This window comes from Cupressus sempervirens, chromosome 1 (genome assembly GCF_028749045.1).
Source record: "Cupressus sempervirens isolate cs-2001-9-10 chromosome 1, ASM2874904v1, whole genome shotgun sequence".
Taxonomy (NCBI): domain Eukaryota; kingdom Viridiplantae; phylum Streptophyta; class Pinopsida; order Cupressales; family Cupressaceae; genus Cupressus; species Cupressus sempervirens.
Genome location: NC_143118.1, coordinates 128,108,546 through 128,128,833, shown reverse-complemented (window position 1 = coordinate 128,128,833; position 20,288 = coordinate 128,108,546).

Below are 20,288 nucleotides of genomic sequence, written 5' to 3'. Positions count from 1 at the left end.
GAGCCCAAACGTGCCCATAAATGTATGTACAGAGTATATTGGTTTTCCTTGAATATCGTTATAACTTAATATAAACAAAAATCTTGTCATTCAACGCTTTATATTATTGATGTGCAATACTGTCATTTTATGCTCGTGAATAGGACATTCGTATGTCAATTTTTGTTTTTGCTCTGAATTTGATAGCATTCATGTGCATCTAGACTATGTAATAAACTCTTCAATATTTTGTTGTTGATGTTTATACATTTGGAAAGCAGTGATAGTGGTTTATATTTTGTTTTATATTGGATCCCAAACATTGTTTTTTTAAGTCCGACTATAGTTTTTGCCTTGTTTATACTATTATTACTTTTTTCAAAAATCTGAAAAACATTACCAAATGTTAAATGTCTCTTAATATTATTATTAAAATACATATTTTTCACACTTAAATGCTATTTTTTTATTGGTTATTACTATTTTTTGCTTGTGGTTTAAACATTTTTAAAAATCCATTCAAATTCTTCTATTGCTATGTGAAAGGAAAGTGGCTTAAATAAAGGACCGGCATTTAATTTGGCCTTAGTGGTTGCATTATATTCATTAAACTTCCACCATATATGCATTTTATTGAGTAGCCATATATGTATTTTATTGTGCATTGCATTTCATGCCTAACTCGTGATTAAAACTTATTGGACTAAAACTTATTGTTTTTATGAGTTTTAATTTAGCATTTTCAAATTTAATTATAAAATGCATATAGGTAAATGCAATTTTTTTAACTAGATAATATCTATTAAATATTTTTTAATGATTTGATTGGGTGAATCATTTTGAGTCTTATATGCCCAGGATTGAGGTTAAAATATTTTTATTTGTGAGTAAATTAGTTTAAATGTTTATACTTTCAATATTCTATTTTTAAGAATTAATTTTTTTCATTCAACTAAAATATTTTTAAAAATATTATCTACACCCATATTATATAATATTTTAAGAAACACTATTATATTATTATTAAAATATTTTTATTTTTATATTTTAATTTATTGATTAAAATATTTTATATACTATGATAAATTTATTATTTTAACATTAGATTTATACTAAAAACTATTAAAACTAAGGCAAGTACTAAGTCATTATATTGCACTTGTTTTATATTTCATATTTGCTTTCTGGAATACTCACAAAGCTTTGGTGTTTTTTTGGGTTGGGTTGGAGATAAGTAAAACCAGTGTAGTTGTCTTTCTCCATTTTCTCCATTATATTCTATAGCTCATTCTGCCTTATGGCTTTCTTGTCTTTTATATTATTTGGGTTTTTTTTGTTCATATCACATCAATATTGGATTTGTATTGTATTGCAATAGCCTTACATATTTTTATAAAGGGTTTGTATTTATTGTAAGGATTCCATTCTCAATAACACATCAAAATAGAGTTATACAGAGTTCATATTCTTCAAGTAATGAAAACCTCAAGTTAGAGTGGTGTGTTATGTACTCCTTGGATAAAAATGGTGTTCAACATTATACTTTAGGAGAGGATGTCTACTCTCATTATGAAGTAAATAGTACATAGTTTTTGTCATTGTATGGAAGACTCCAGACATCTTCATTCTTCTTCTTTCCGTAATTTTCTATGTTCTAGGCATTTTTTATATTTGTAGTTACTAACTTTCAGTTTGTGCTACCATTCAATGTGAAGCTCCTTCTTGGCCGTGTATCTATTCTCCTCCTTAGCTGGGTACATATTCTTTGACATCTCTTTTTAAAGGAAATATTTTTTAAAGATAGGGCTTTGTTTTCACGGTGAATATTCTAGTGTTTGGCCCATCTTGTAGTAAATTTCATAATTTCTTTCTACTATCTGATTAATCTTTTTCTTGCCTTCAAATTTTTAGACTAATTGTTACATGTGATATTTTGAGGGACAAATTGCTGTATTCAGATGTTTTTTCTTTAAAACATCAACTATGAATATATATTAAAATCAGTATATACAATTATTTTATTATTGTCTATCTTAAAATAAATTTATTTACAATAATTAATATTAATTTTGTTGCCATAAAATTGTTTGCAAGAAATGCATTGGATCTTATCCATACTATACATTTGTACATTATGTTCTAATTACATACTTATATATATATATATATATATATATATATATATATATATATATATATATATATATATATATATATATATATATATATATATATATATATATGATTAATACAAAATTTGACAAATCAATCAATAAAACAATCATCTATTTTTTCACCAAAAGGCAGGGACTCTAGCTCTTGCAGAGCCCTTGTTTACTATCGCTCCTAGAAAAGACACAATTATATTTATCTTGTTATATAAAATAACTTGCATATAATCTTTACTTGCATTAGCATAAACATTGCCTATGGAAAACACTCACTCAGATACCCGCATCTAGCTAATTTTGCTAATACATTACTAGAGTTCATATATTATTAAACAAAAACTATAGAACATAAATAATTCCAAAAATATTAGGATAATTAGATATTGGAGAGTTCAATAAAATATCCTCTATTTCTATTGTTGACCATGTGACATAGAGCAACCCCCATCATTATATTGTTGACCATGAGGCGTATAGAAACCTTTAAATGTCTTGTGAACTTGTTCATAGAAAAGGCATAAGTAAAATGTTTTGCCAAGTTGGTATTGGCCAAAGTAAAGTGTGCTCAAAGTTTGCTTTGTGTAATCTACACTTTTTTTTAAAAAAAATAGAGGATTTACCTTCCACAAATTTAGTTTAGCTAGTTGATAATAAGACTACAATATCATTTGAAAAACATAAACAAAGTATTTTGCCAAGTTAATTCGTCTTGGCCAAAATAAAGTATTCCTTTAGTTTTGTTTGTGAGATCCACATTTTATTTGATGGAGAATTTTCCATCCACAAATTTTTTTTAGCTACGTAATATGAGAGCACAAGCCTTAGGTTGAACCTCTTCAGATAAGAGTAAAAACTGAAGGTTTTTTGTTCTACCAAATTCACTCATCACACAATTTCGGCCCCATCCCTTATGATATCAAAGTTTTCCACTCATGAAGACTTGATCCTCGATGGATCTCTAGGAACCTTTCAACTTCATCACTAGGCCAAGGACCTATTGATGAGATCTACACTTTGCTTATTGATTTTCATTATTTATAAGTAGAAAACTTAGGATATTGACAAACATATGGTTTCTTTGGTACACACAAAACTAAGTTTTCGAAAACAACCATAGTTCAATCCAGGATAATCGTAAACGAAAACCAAAATTTGCTTTCTAAAGTACAAAATTTAACCCTATATTTTGGAAAGTGGTAGACAATCATTGCTCCATTTTATGTTATTCAAAACCTTATTGTTTCTTATTTGCTCCCCCTAAAATATATAAATAAAAGTTGTTGAAATTTTGATTAGTTGTGGTACAAGAGTAAATAAATAGAACATGTTTTTATGAAGGAAAATGGTAAAAAGGAAGTGTTTGGCTTAGTATGCTAACTTATCAACATTATTTTGTGAAAGCAATAAAGGAGGAAAATGGGTCCTATGCCAAGCTAGAAGTTGCCATGTACCCAATAAAAGACATTTTTAGTATTTTGCGAGAAAAGTTGGTAATTAGAAGCTCTCATTTTGATTGGATACCTTGTAGTTGGGCTCCCCTTGATAGTATCTCAAACATTAGATTAGGAGGGCTTGGACCGTGAATGACATTCACCTTACTAAAGGTTTTTTTTTTTTTTTTCCTTTTATACCCTCGTACTCTAGGGAGACACCTCTTGAAGCAAAAGTTGTTTGAATTGTGCTCATGATGCTAACCTTCTCTTGACTAGTCAACATCTATGCTTAACATGCTTTTCCTCCTACAAAGTGAACGTGCTCTTGCAATTTTCCAAGGAAGGAGAATTTATGCACACAAAATGGTAGCAAGCCCCCATTTTACATGTAGATAAGAAATTTTAAAGCAAATGAAGCCATTTTGCAAAACAATTATTCTACTTTGGGTTGGATAGGCTAGGTAATGAGAAAATGTCCCTTCACATTCATTAATGAATCACATTTTTGAGAATGTCAAAAGTTTAACAAACCTCCCATGAAATACTTTGTTTAGGATGACGTTCATCAATTTTTTTGTGCCATGTGATTTGGCTTGCTAGTGATGTTTTGTGCTTGTTAGTCATATTTTGTATCATCATCATTAAGCATGCCAAGGTGGTGTTGACACCTCTCTATCTCTTATATATCATCCACATTTAGTAGTTTAGGGAGTGACCAAATCAATTGAACAATAGTGGTTCTTTTTTACATTAGTAATTAATATTATTTATGCTTTGAATAATATGAAGACTTTTATCCTATAGAATCTAATTAAATGTGCACTTGGGTTTTGTGTAGAGATTTTAATATGATTGAAACAACATATGACCACCAATCATATGCCATGGCACATTTAAGTAAATTATAAGTCAAGTTTAGTAGAGTTTTGAAGCAATTAGATATTTTGAATGATCTAATATATATTAGTGTTGTTATCCCTCATGTGTGTGTGTGTGTAGAGAGAGAGAGAGAGAGAGAGAGAAGCTAAATATGATTGAAATTTGGGTTTAAATATTTAAAACTATCACATTCTAAAATCTTAGGATATAATAATATTTGCACAACCATCTCAATGACCCAAAAGTATACTTTTAGATCTCAAATACAATAACATTAATAGCATTCACTATTTAGTTTGGTGTCATATTGGTCTTGATGCTTAATCTTTCTCCTTGTACAAGAAATCAAAACCCTTTCAAAATCACTACCCAACCTTTCCATTTTTTTTACAACTTAACATTGAACTTAATACTTGAATATTTTTCCCAAATTAACAAACCCTAATCGATTACAATAAATTACTATATCCCAAAAAAATCTTACATTTATACAAATAACAATAAATTGTAATATTATTGGTCGGGTTCACAAGTAGAAGATATATTACAATTTTATGGTTTTTCTTCTAAATTTGTAAAATCAAATCACAAAATGATTTCTTGCATTACAAAGAACATGCAATTTTCAAATTGGTTTCAAAAAGATTAATAAATCAATAACAAAGCTTTCGCTTATTTCATGGGTTTGCAAATTGTTCGTGTGACAAATTTTTCTACATAGTAAGTCTCTCTTAGGTCTTAGAATGTGGCTTGAGTTTACTAGGGCCTATATAGGAATATTCCCACTTTAGGCGTTGTTACTATAAACACATGTTAAGTATACTTAGGACCACATAGGAAAATTCCCACTTAACGCGGTATTAGATGACATTATCACTTCACCTTGAGTGATACTTCTACCTTTGGTGCACTTAGCACTTCATCACCTTTCCACCTCTAGTAGATGTATTGTAGAAGCACCTTTTCAAATTGGAGGGTGCTCCACCTTAAATGGATATGTTGCACAAACACCTTTCCACCATGGAGGGCAACCAACCTTTGGTAGATATGTGACGAAGGGCCCAAAGAAACACTCACCAACCACCCTTGCTAGAGTTACACACAGAAGCCAACACATAAATACCAATTAATATTGAATCCAATTCAGATTTGCTAAGACAACATTCTTTACATGTGCTAGGCATGCAACCATACACATTCTAGTTACAATCAATATTCTTACAAGCTTGGGCTTACATAGCCAAATTCACATTATCTATCTTTTACTTACTTGAATACTTACTATAATCCTAGATCTCAAATATATAGCCATCAAGACCACAAGTTGGCCTGACAGATACAATTATTACAAAATATTGGTCCTATCCTAAAGGGAAATCAACGACCACACAATCAAGTAAATTAACATTTGTGGGATCAAAGATAAGACCACAAGCAATCCAAGAAGAGATCCCCAAGGCCGTGGAAAGCCTAGATATCATAATTTAAACCTTGCAGAAGCAAATAACCACATATTCCTCGACATGTCAGAAAATAAACGCACCTTGAGCAAAGAGAAAGGATAACTCTTTGGTGAGATCAAATGAAGTTTTGTGAACATAGGATAGTGATCCATGATAGGTCCTCATCAAGTAACCAACTAGAAAGAAAGAACATGAACAATAAAGGCCATTCCATGAATAACATACAAGAATAATTTAACAAGAAATAGTTTGGTGATCCCTTGCATCAAACACCAGGGGTAAATAAAGATTGATGTCCTCATTAGGAAGCCTTGATGTTCTGAGAAGAATCATAAAGATCCAACTCAACTTGAGATATCCAAGAAATGTCTTTAGTTTGTTTATTCTGCTACTGAACTAGATATTTTTTGTGATATCTTCCTCTAGTGCTTTTTCTTATTATGATATTCAAGATTCTTTCAATTCCATTTGTCTTCTTCATAGGATAATTAGAATTATCAGCTACCTCTTCATCAGATTCAAAGTATTCATAAATGTTTGAAATATTAAAAATAGGTGATATATCCATGTCTTCACAGGTAATTCAACTTCAAAGGCATTTCCACTAGTACCACAATCAACTTGAAAAACTTTAGTGATATGAGGTAAAATAAGCACAAGCAATTCAACTACCCTTTGTTTAAAATCTTTTATTTGCTCCATGTGTCCATTTGAATTTTTGTTTGTCACCTCTCATTGTCTCTGTCATAGCATTACATTATGATATTGCTATTAGGATTTAACTATGTGATTTTTGAGTCAAACTCATTGACCCATGTTTCATGAGTAGTGATTCAACATGAATCCATCTCTCAGGAGAATAAATTGAACACTTAGCACTCATATGATCTAGGTGATGCTCACAAGGGTGAAGCACCGAGACTTCCCAGGAGGTCACCCATCCTAGTACTACTCGAGCCTAAGCGCACTTAACTACAAAGTTTCCTCCATGGTTAAACCGAAAGCTTGCAACCCCATTTGCAAAACCTTCACCAAGAGTTCTACCTTATGAACCATTCATTAGAAAGCCCCTTAAGCTCATCAATTGATAAGTAGGAGATAATTTCCACAACACGTCAAATTGTGATATTGCTATCAGGATTTAATTGTGTGATTTTTGAGTCAAACTCATTGACCCATGTTTCATGAGTAGTGATTCAACATGGATCCATCTCTCATGAGAATAAATGGAACACTTAGCACTCATTAGATCTAGGTGATGCTCACAGGGGTGAAGCACTGAGACTTCCTAGGAGGTCACCCATCCCAGTACTACTCTAGCCTGAGAGCGCTTAACTATAGAGTAGTACTGGGATGGTTGACCTCCCGAGAAGTCCTGGTGCTTCACCCTTGTGAGCATCACCTAGATCCAATGAGTGCTAAGTGTTCCATTTATTCTCATGAGAGATGGATTCATGTTGAGTCACTACTCATGGAACATGGGTCAATGAGTTTGACTAAAAAATCACATAGTTAAATCCTGATAGCAATATCACAATTTGACTTGCTATGAAAATTATCTCTTACTTATCAATAGCATTACCTACTGAACATAAATTTTTGATAAACTTTATGTAAAAATATGCCAATCTATGGAATGATCTAACTTCTCCAACACTTTCAGGTGTTGTCCACTCAAGAATAGCTTTTACCTTCTCAAGATCCATCTTCAATCCATCAACAAAGATCACAAAACCAAGGTATACAATCTCCTCCATAAAATAACATTTCTTCATATTAATCAACAAATTTTACTCTTTTAATCTCTGTAGCCCTTGTCTGATATGCATTAGGTTCTCTTCTTTAGTCTTACTGTAGATTAGTATGTTATCAAGATATACAATCACAAATTTACCTAAGAATTTTTTCAAAACTTTATTCATCAATCTCATAAAAGTACTAGGTGCATTAGTCAAACCAAAAGGCATAACCAACCACTCATACAAACCTTCATTAGTCAAAATATGGTTTTCCATTCATCTCATTCTTTGATTCTAATATGATAATATCCACTCTTCAAATCAATTTTAGTAAAATACTTTGCTCCACTCAAATGATGCAATATGTCATCCATTCTAGGCAAGGGAAATCTATACTTAATGTTATTCAATTTTGAGTGCATATTCTTCATTCTCTAGTCTTATTAGGTGCCAATACAACATGTACTACACAAGGACTCAAACTTTCTCTAATCAAACCTTTCTCAAGCAAGTCTTGCACTTGTCTGTTCAATTTGCCATTCCCTGCAAGTGTTAATCTATGTGGTGCTTTAAGAGAACTATCTCTAGGTATCAAATCCATATAGTGACTAATACTTCTCACATGAGGTAAACCACCAGGTACATTATCTGAAATAATATCTTGAAATTCTATCAACAAAGATCTAACCTCAGATGCATGCTCAAGTTCATCTTGCTTCTCAGTCTTTCTAGGAATCAAAGCAAAGAAAACATTCTATTTTTTTATATCCTTACAAAAATGTTTTCCTTCAACCAAGAAGGCTCGAATTGTGGTACAATGATTCTATTTAGGTTTCTCTATCAAATGTAACAATTCTTATTTCTTTCCATTAGCCCAAATAGTATACTGATCCAATCTACCATCACGTAAAGATTTTCTATAATACTACTAAGGTCTTCCCAAAAGATTATGACAACAATCCACAAGCATAATATCACATAAAACTTTGTCAAAGTAGTTCCCAATCTTGAATTTTACAAGGCATTATTCACTTACCAATCATTTGTGCAACTGTAACTTAGATACCAACTCCTTAGATGCCAAATTATTTGAACTACCACTGCCAACGATCACTTTGCAACATTTTCCTTGAATCTTACATCTAGTTTTTCAAAGGCTTTTCCTCAAAAGAGGTTCTTCACCTAATTGCTCATTCCACAAGGTCCTTCTAATCATCGCATTCTATCCTCTTTTGGGTTCATTAGGAGGATCGATAGCTTTCTCTTGAATCAAAGAATATCTATCATTGCTTCATGTTTTCTTTCCAGACAAGGTACATTCAAAGGCTCGATGTCCTTCTTCACACTTAAAAGAAGTGCTTTTGAACCAAGATATATCCTCTCTTTTGTAATACTATTATACCTAGGGTGAGCATAAGAGTTGCCTCTAGTGTAGTTACCTCTTTCTTTATTAGCACTTTATTGTCTTAAAATGGAATCACTTTCCTGTTAAGAGTGTTTAGCCCTCAGAGTAAATGGTTTTGGGTCATTTCAAGTGCCTTGAATAGGTTTTTGCACACATCTGGCTATTTTCCCTCTGTTATACTTCTCGCTCTTTATTTCTAGCCTATTTCTAATAAACTACTTTATGAAATTGAGGACTTTGGCCTTTGGGTCAAGGATGACCTTCTAGGTCAAGGTCGACCTCAACCTTGACCTAGGTCAAGGATGACCTCAACCCTAACCTAGGGCAAGGTCAACCTCGTCCCTGACCCTAGGTCCCATTTTCAATTTCTGAAAGTTTTGGGATCTTAGGCTTCGTAAAGTTGCTTTTCTGGCTTTCGGGTCGTCTATTTTGGGTTTCAAAATGGTAGACTTTCAAATTACATTTAATCTAGGTCCATTCCTAGGAGTTAAGGTTAAATGGAATTTAATGCTCCTATGTCGACGTTCTCTAGGAGTTTGTACCCTAGATCTCTATATAAGGAAGCCTTCTTCCCTCATTTTGACATCCATGTATATCCACTATCTATGAGTGAAGTTATTATCTACTTTCTATGAACTAGGAGCTACCCTTTATGAAGTACATTCATTATTCTATGAAGTGAAGATCTACTAGCATTCTAGCATTCAGGCATCCAATTCATCAAGGAGGTCCATTATTAGCCATTGAAGGATTCAATCTCTACGAAGCCCTCTTGTTGAATATTTCTCTATTTTTATTCATACAAGCCTTCTTCTATGCAAAGATACATTCAAGATTGGTGTTGAAGATCTAATGACATTGATTTGAGACATCCTACATACATTTATACATTCATTTGGAGCATTTGTACTTGTGAATTCAAGGATTCGAATCCTTCACAAGGATTTTCACATAAGCAAGGTGAATAGTTCCATTTACTTTGTTTATGCATATATTATTTTAATTATATTTTAAGGTTAATTCCAAACTAGGGTTTGATCAAGGAAAACCCCCCATCCAACAAACAAACCATTTTTCTTGCAGATACAGATGTGGAACAATGAATTGGAGAGCAGATTTGGATACCCTTTTCATCAAATTTATGAGATCTATGAACAAATTTTTTGTCAAAGCAGTGTAGGTCAAGGTCAAATTTTTTGGGGTACAATTGTGCCCTAGGGTAAGATTTTGCCTCGCCAATATGGTCAAGGTCGACCTCCCTTCAAAAAGACAAAAGATTATTGGGTTTTCTCCATTTCGACATTTCCACTCTGGAATAAGATGCAGAATTCCCCGAAACTACATATAGACATCAGAAAACAACATTTTCCATATTCAAGGTTAGTATTTATCTTTTATTTATTTTAAGTTTTAAGAACATACTCCCCTCATAATAGAAATATCATAAAACCTCTTTTCACCCTTTTCTCCATCACGTGATCTATTTTTGCATTGATCACTTTCTTGTGCTTAATCAATTTGGATCATCACATTGAAAATAGGGTTAAGAAGGGAAACCTTATTTTCTTTCTATTCATTTTGGTAAACCTACGATAGACAACTCTTTATTTTTGGTATTAGATTTAAATCTTGCATTCGTTTTCCTTTCATATTATCTTGTGTGTTCACCATCACTATTTATTTTGGTAAATTCGACATTCTTACGCCCATATTTTGTGGAATTAGATGCCCTATTGTGCTTTGTGGTGTTATATTTCCTTTCATTTCATTAGGTCTTTTCTTGCATTAAGATTAGATCTAGTTTATGCTCTTGCATTTTAAATTCAAAAGTACAAAAAAATTGCAAAATCTCTTTCAAAATACAAAAATATTGTTGTTTTTTGTTTTCTTAGTTTTGTTTATTTGCCTTGCATTGATTTATAACCTTTATTACTTCTAATCCTACTTCTAATCTTAGGGTTAGATGCAGTCATAGACTTATGGGTACCTTTGAGCCTGAATCTTCTTCTCCTTTCCTTAGGATTCTGGATGAGCCTTTAATTCTTCTTGATTCTAATCCCCTTATGGAGAAAAAATCTTCTCACTCATCTCATGATGAGGACGATGCTTTAAGAGTTCCTCCTGAACAAGTCCAAAAAATTTCAAATGAACTTGATAAAATGAAAAATTGGATTCTTCAAGAAAACCATAATCAAGATTCTATTCAGGCTATTGAGGCTCTTAAGAAAGTTCTTCGTGATAGTGACCAAGGTGTTAACCTCTCGCATGGTATTACTCACCTTGTGCATTCTAATGTTAAACCTTTACCTCAAGAAGCTCAAGCTTTAGGGTTGTTTCCTCCTATCACTAGTGTCAAATCGTCTTTTGTTCTTCTTCCTAGTGTTCCTACTTATACTCCTTTGGTGACTATGACATTTCCCTTTATCCCTATGAGTGTTCCTCCTGTGTCCCTTCCTATATCGCAACCTTCTTATCATATTTTTCCTTTTACTTATTCTACTCCTATGCCATTGTAGTTCCTAGTGTTCCTCTACTTGTGTCTTCTATTCTTGTAGCTTCGTACACTTTACCTAGTGTTTTTAATGTTGCTAGTTCTCCTGTTTCTACTCATGATTCAACAATTATCAATTTGGCTCAAAATGTGTCATCTTTACAACAACAACTTGCATCCTTTACTCAAAACAATTTTATTATCCCTACTTGTGACATGAGAAGTTTTTTGTCTCAGGATATTATTCGTACTCCCATTTCTTAGCAAGCCGATATGCCTCGTTTTGAGAATTATAATGGTAAGGGAGACCATGTTCATCATGTTAAAATATTTCAAATCCTTTGTAGTGATTATGCTCATGATCATAGGATTTTAGCAAAGTTATTTTCTCAAACTTTTTGTGACAAGGCCTTACAATGGTTTTTTTCTTTGATTCCTTATTCTATTCATTCATTTCCTCAACTTGCTAATGCTTTTATTCAATAATTTCAAAACAACATTGGTCTGCAAGTGTCTTTGATTGATTTGATGCATTGTAAACAAAATTCTAAGGAAAAAATGACTGAATTTAGTGGTAGATTTAAGCATTTGCATGCTCAAATTTCCTATCTTGTTCTTGATATTGATATTCAACATATGTTTATTTCAAATAAAGGATATTATTAGAGATAAGATTATGTTTACTGAATTTACTTCTTTTCAACAACTTTGTGTACTACTTCATCATTATTAAAATTACAAGTGAGTCAATTTGAGAGCACCACTCCAATGGCTCTTGTTCCAATAGATAAAAGTGATGTTGCTCCTAATCCAAATAAAGTTCAAAAATTCAGCAACTATGTCAAGATAAATAAACAAGCAAATGTAGTTGCCGATCAAGTTGTTGTTGCATCTCATAATGCCACTTTTGCATCCACTACTTTTCGGTTGAATCATGTGTTTACTCCTCTCTCTAAATCTTTACATTCTATTATGATTACTTTACTTCCTATTCGTCTTTTTTTACCTGCTACAATATCTTTTGATTTGAAAGCTTTTTGTCAATGCCATCGCCATAATGGTCATGATAAGTTGTGAAATGTTATTCTTTAAAACATAAAGTTCAGGACTTAATTGATTCTACTGCTTTATTTGTTGATAATTTTAATGGTACTGGGAATAAATATATTTCTCCTCCTAGTAAAAATTTTCAAATCTATATGAATCATTTACCTACACATGATACTAATACTATTGCTCAACCATCTTCTATGGATATTGTGTAGATAGATAGATAGATAAAAATTTAACGTCCATGAGGCTAAAAATAGCATCAAAGATGGATGATCTTAATCATGTGGCTAATCAAGTGGAGCATGTGGTTCCATTTGTATCTCCACCTCAATCTCAACCTCCGCTTCAATCTTAAGTTTCAACTCCACCTCAACTGAAACCTAAACCTAAATTGAGGCTTCAACCTAAACCTCGACAACAACCTAAGAAAAAATGACCTCAAGAACTTTTGATTACCTTTGATTATTCTGAGACTATTAAATTTCCTGATGGTCCCCTTTATACTTATGCTAAGATTGTTGAGATACCCACTCGTGGTTGTCTTGTTGATCCTACCTCCTTAGTCAATGTTATTACAGAAGAAAATCTTTTTTATAAAAATTTTGCAATGTGATTTTTATGATAAATTAGATGTATGTATTCAAACTTGTAATGGTTTTCTTTATCCATCATTTGGTTCTATTGATTTACCAATCAAACTTTGTGGAAAGATCGTGAACACCACCTTTTTTATTGTTCATACTTTTAATCAATTTCAAGTTAAGCTTGGTTTACCATGGTTAAATTCTATGCATGTTGTTTCTTTACCTATTCATAAATGTCTTAAGTTTGTTTATGATGATGAAGTGAAGACAATTAATCATAGCTTATACCATACTTCTAGGCCTAGGGATGCTACTACCATTGACTTCTTTTGGCCTTCATTACCTAATTCATGTCTTGCTCGACCTGATCATCTTTTCCATTCATGTCAAGTCTATAAGCAGTGGAAGATTATTGAGTTAAGCTTACCTCCTATGGATCTTAACTGTGGTCTCTTGCCTACACCTTCCATACCTCCTTTATCTATAGCTTCTACATCTGTTAATTAAGCTCCTTTTGTTTCTTGTTAGTCTCCTGTTAATCATATTAATCTTCCTATAGAACCTGTGAAGGATTTAGTAACTGGTCATCCTTGTTCTCAACACATTTCAAGTAAGGCAAAATGTAACGGATCTGCTAACGAACGTCATAAAAAGCATTGTGCTCAAGTTAAAGCTCGTAATTTTGTTCTTCAAAAATCTTTATCTTCTTTGGATACAACTATGCATGATGTGTTAGAAGAAGCTTTTACTAATAATGATAATAAGTTTCGTGATTCTAATGATTCTATTCATATCTTAAATCCTATTTTGATTAATTTAGATGAAGAAGATACTCTTGATGATGTTGATGATGTTAATGATGAATATGAAACTATTGATATTGACATTGATTTACCTAATATGTTTTCCTCACAATTGACACTTACACCTAGTATTGAACATTGTGATTCTTAAGAGGATCCTTGTTTGGAATTGGCTATCATTCCTACTGTGTTGGACATATTCCCTCTTGTGAGTTACCCACCTTCCCTAAATGATAAAAAATGAGATGGGGAGAGTAGGAAACACACTTGATTGGCTTGTCTTTCATGGTAGTCTTTGTGTGTGTTTGTCTGTTGTATTGTATTTCTCTTGTGGTATGTTTGCCAAATGTTGTTAGATTCTTTTATATGATCTTTGTTGCTTCATTGGTACAAGGTGATAAAAGAGTTGAATATGTTGTATTATTCCTATATATGTATCTCTATTCTTCCATATGTTGTTTCATGTTATGTTGTACTTGTGCTATTGTTCGTACATGTTTCCTTGTGTAATTTGCTTGGATCCACGACTTGGTAGCATTGATTCTTTTTGGTCTCTAGGTCATGGTCCAAAAATATTCTTCTTTGTATTTCTTGTGTGATCTTTCCTCCTTTGTGATTGTAGTTCTACTTTCTTTGGGGAATGATGTTAATTCATTTGCAATAATATCATATATATATTATCTTATGATCATACTAACCCCACAGTAGGTAGATCCTTTCTGTGTTTTCTTTATGTTTATGTGGTATTTCCCTTGATTTGTCTTCGTCTGGGGACATCTCTTAGTGGAAACATAATTAGTGAAGTTGTTTATGTTTCCGTCAAAATCATTGCTTTTGTTAAAGTGTTAGCAATAAATTTAACATGGGGGCATACACTCTGCTCACTTATTGCACACACACACTTTTCAATACATATATATATTTTTCAAGACTCTTTTCTTCCTTTTCAGGTTAGTGACTAATCCTTAAAGCATGGATTTATATTTTAGGATCTCTTGATCTCTCCAATTTCAAATATTGTTGATCCCTTAAGGTCGAAGGTGTCCTTAAGAATGGATCTCTTTTTTCTTTTTGGTTTTACTCTTATAGAATAGAATATTCTTAAGAGTGAATCCTTGATGCGTTGACTAGTGAGTAGCCCCATTCACTAGGTGGTTCAATTCCATCTTTCTAGTTGCGCAATTTCCTTTTATGGTTCAAAATGGGACATATGTTCTTATTGGGTGAGATAATCACACTCTTTTTTATTTTTTATTTTTTCTAGAGATGTCTCTCTTATTGTGATCTTGGAGTTGACAAAGACTTGAGTCTCTGGGGGCTTGAGAATTTATTTGTCCCTTTGATTTTAATAAGATTATATTTTTTGTTACGATCTATTCTACCAAGAGTTTGCATCGAGTCCGTACTCTTGCTAAAGTGGGGGCTTAATGCATCGTCTTAAAATGGAAGCACTTTCATGTTAAGAGTGTTTATCCCTTGGAGTAAGTGGTTTGGGGTCATGTCAAGTGCCTTGAATGGATTTTTGCATGGATCAGGTTGTTTTCCCTCTATTCTACTTCTCTTTCTCTCTCTACTTCTAGCCTATTTTTGATAAACTGCTTTGTGAAATTGAGGACTTTGGCCTCTGGGTCAAGGATAACCTTCTAGGTCAAGGTCAACCTTGACCTTGACCTAGAGCAGGGTTGACCTCGTCCTTGACCCCAGGTCCCATTTTCAATTTCTAAAAGTTTTGGGAGGTTGGCCTTTGGAAAGCTTCTTTTCCCTCTTTCAAATCGGTTGTCTTAGGTTTCAAAATGGTAAACTCTTAAATTTCATTTAATCTAGGTCCATTCCTAGGAGTTAAGGTTAAATGGGATTCAATGCTCCTATGTCGACCTTCTCTAAATTTTTTTACTCTAGATCTCTATATAAGGAATCCTTCTTCCCTCATTTTGACATCCATGCATATCCACTATCTATTAGTGAAGTTATTATCTACTTTCTATGAACTAGGAGCTACCCTTTATGAAGTGCATTCATTAGTCTATGAAGTAAAGATCTACTATCATTCAAGCATTCAAGCATTCAAGTGTTCAAGCATCCAATTCATCAAGGAGGTCCATTGTTAGCCATTGAAGGATTCAATCTCTGCAGAGCCCTTTTGTTGAAGATTTCTTTATCCATATTCATCCAAGTCTTCTTTTATGAAAAGATACATTCAAGATTGGTGTTGAAGATCAAATGACATTGAATTTAGACATCCTACATACATTTCTACATTCATTTGGAGCATCCATACTTGTGGATTCAAGGATTCAAGTCCCCCACAAGGAATTACACATAAGCAAGGTGAATAGTTCCATTTACTTTGTTTATGCATATATTATTTCAATTATATTTCAAGGTTAATTCCAAACTGGGGTTTGACGAAGGCAAACCCCCTATCCAACCAACAAACCATTTTTCTTGTAGATATAGGTGTGGAACAACGAATTGGAGAGAGGATTTGGATACCATCTTTGTTGAACTTTCAAGATTCGTGAACAAAAATTTCATCATAGTAGTGCAAGTCAAGGTCGACTTTTCGGGGTACAATTGTGCCCCGGGGTAAGATTGTGCCCCACCAATAGGGTCAACGTCAACCTCCCTCCAAAAACATAAAATATTTCTGAGTTTTCTCTATCTTGACATCTCCAATTTGAAACAGGTTGCATAATTCCTCAAAACTACATACAAACATCAGAAAATAACATTTTCCAAATTCAAAGTTAATATTTGTCTTCTATCTATTTCAAGATTTAAGCACATACTCCTCTCATAATAGAAAGATCATAAAACCTCTTTTCACCCTTTTCTCCATCACACGATCCATTTCTGCATTGATCACTTTCTTGTGCTTAATCAATTTGAATCATCACATTGAAAATAGGGTTAAGAAGGGAAATCTTTTTTCTTTCTATTCAAGAATTATCTTCTTTCCATTATGATTCCTTATGCAAGGGAGGAGGGCCCACATGAACACTCACCACCACCCTTTCTAGAGTTACACAAGGAAGCCAACATAGATATGTAAGAATTGTCAATTTATAGTTAATCAAATGCAAATTTGTTGAGACAATATTATTTACATGTGTCAAGCATAAGGCCTACCTGGTTGCAACCATATACATTCCAATTTTACAATCAATGAGATTAGAAGCTCAGGCTTATAGACCCAAATTCACATTGTATATCTTCTACTTATTGGAATACTCAGTAATCTAATCCTAGATCTCAAATATACAGCCATCAAGACCAAAAGTTGGCCTGATAGATACAATTATGAAAAAATACAGGTCCTACCCCAAAGGGAAATCAATGACCACACAATTAAACAAATTAACATATGCGGGATCAAAGATAGGTTCACACGTGATCCAAGAAGAGATTCCCAAGGCCACAAAAAGCCTAGACATCACAGAAGTAAATAACCACACGTTATACTTTACATGCCAAGAAATGAACATGTCTTGAGCAAAGAGAAAGGATAACTCTTCAACAAGATCAAATGAAGTTATGCAAACGTAGGAGAGAGATCTATGATAGATCCTCATCAGATAATCAACCGCATCGAAAGAAATAACATGAAAAATAAAGGTCATTCCATGAATAATAGACAAGAACAATTCAACATGAAATATTTTTGGTGATGCAAGATTGCCAAAGAACCCAAGATGCTTTTGCATCAACATGGGACACTTTCACTTTTCCACATTAGGTCAGTGATAAGCTATCACTTTATGTATCATGTCATAAGATTAGACTCTTTCCACAATCTTATGCATTCCTATGTCTCATTTTGCCTACTTAACAAATAAGTATCCTTTGCATTTCAATTCAAATTAGGTAGTCAATTCAATCTTTTTCATTGCATTATTAGCCAGAATACATTTTATTCTTGTCATATTAATTCTCTTGTTATTGTACTTTCCAATAGGTCTCTAGAGATTTGATGGCTATCTCAATAGAAGAATCTTACATGGTATCAAAGCCCATTGAGTGCTATTGGATAATCTCTTAGAGAGATTTTTGGTGTGATATAAATTTTTTGTGTGCTTTCTAATGCATTCCAGAAAGTAGAGTTTGCTAGTACAAATCTAAGGTCACCAGAAGATCTGGAAGATCAAAATTAGCTAAGATGAACTATTAATTTGTCAAAACTTAACCAATTTTCCTAGAGCCATCATAGTTTCCCCCCCTCCATAGTAGTACAAGAGTCATAATTAATCTGCATTACAGAGGAGATTTTCAAACAATGGTATCTAAGTCATTTTTACTTAGTTATAAAATTAATTAATTCCTATTCTCACAACTTTGGGGACATTTCTTTGGGCTATATGGTTTCTACTTTCTCTTATGAGTGGGACTTTTTCCTCATGTGGGGTTTTGTCCTCTCATTCATCATTGAAAGGCTTTTATCTTTTCATTTCTCTTTTGGGGAGGAGTTTTTTACCTACTAAGTTTTCTCTTTTTTCCAAATTGTGAGAAGAATACGTTGTATTTTTAAATGGGTACCTAAAATATTTCATTGATTGTATATATTCTCCCTAAATTTTTTTTAGGGGTTATTGAAGTGCTCAAAGTTTGTGCTTGTCTTTCTCCTATATCTTAGAAACATATGTTACTCAAGATTACTAAGGGACCACATAAGAATATTCTCACTTTAGATGGAGTTGTCACATAATCACTTTTTCACCTTGGATGGTGATCTACTTTTAGCAGACATCTTGCACAAACATCTTTCTACGTTTTAGGGTGATTTTCCTTTAGTAGACATGCAATATTTTCTCTTTTCCACATTAGGTGGGTGATAAGTTATCATCAAATGGATCACACCATAAGATTAAGACACTTCTCACAATCTTATGCATTCCCATGTCTCACCTAAGTGTCCTACTTGACCAAGGGGTCTCATTTGTAATTCCATTCAAGTCAATTGAGTTAGTTTAGACTATTTATTCAATCCATTTCTTTGTGTTTTGGGTGCGAATATAGTTTAGTCTTGTCATATTGATTCTTTCTTGTTATTTTCTTTCCATTAGGTTTTTATATCTTGGGCATGTTGACATGATGATAATGTTCGACAAATTTATAGGTATAAGATAAGATAAGATAAATTTATTTATGTCCAATAGGAGACCAATGAAGGTCTAAGGGACTATAAATAGTACAAAGGGAAAATTCCAGAAGGGGGGAGCACCAAATGGTGTCCACAGAGAGAACATGAAAGAAAACCAAAAAAAAAGAACTAAGAGAATGAATAAAAACTACGAACTCCTCCTAGGTGAGAAGTAGTCCATAATGGAAAGGTGGGCATTAGAGAAATCAAGTACTCTAAAAGGTCGCTGTCGAGTGTGATCTCTGTGGGGTCTCACAAATTTGGTGCAAATCAAGATAGTATAGGGAGGTTGCTTTAATCCTTGGGCGGGGGTCTTAGGACTGAAGAAAGAGGCGATGAGTTGCGCAGGGGTTGATGTTGAGCAAAGCTAGAGCTATATAGTGTGCTCACAAAGCCGCATAGTCTCTTGAAGGTAGAGTGCAAGGCAGTGTTGGTCAATATATCTAAAGAATAAGGGAAGATACCGACACTCTCTGAATAAATAGTAGAATCTCCCTCGGATCTCATAGTAAATGGGACAATGAAAAATAAAGTGAGACTCGGTCTCAACCTCCCCGAGGTGATAAAGCTAATAGATCCTATACTCCCTATCGATCTAGTGATTAGTTTGAATATGTAGCCAGTGAGATCCCACTCTAAAAGACCCCAAGGAGATGCGAAGAGCATGAGTCCAATGAGGAGTGAGGTACTAGGGGCATAAGATGATCTCATCTTGGATATCAAGGAAGTGCTCATCATAGAAGGCCATATGCAGGTAGAGCCCACCTAGAGGATTCCTCCAAGTTGTGATAACATATTGTCTATAGACTTCAAGTCTAACATGCTCATTCAACTCCCTTTGAGGTGGAAGAAGATGGGTTGGAGCGTCTAGGAAAAACTAAAAGGGGGGAAGACGATCCAAACTATACCAATTGAGACCAAGAGGGCAGAGACGTGGGTGTACCAGCAATGAGACTTGTGGCTAGGGTCTATACACATAACCTCCATAGAGGAATAATAAGCCAATTAAAAAAATATGTGACGACCATCAGAGGAATCAACAAAACTTTGAAGCTAGTGAAGAAGCCAAAAGAAATCAAAGGCAGTCCCCAATCTGAAAGGGTGAGCACCAAACTTTGCCAGAACAATGTTGTGTGGTGTGGACTGGTGGC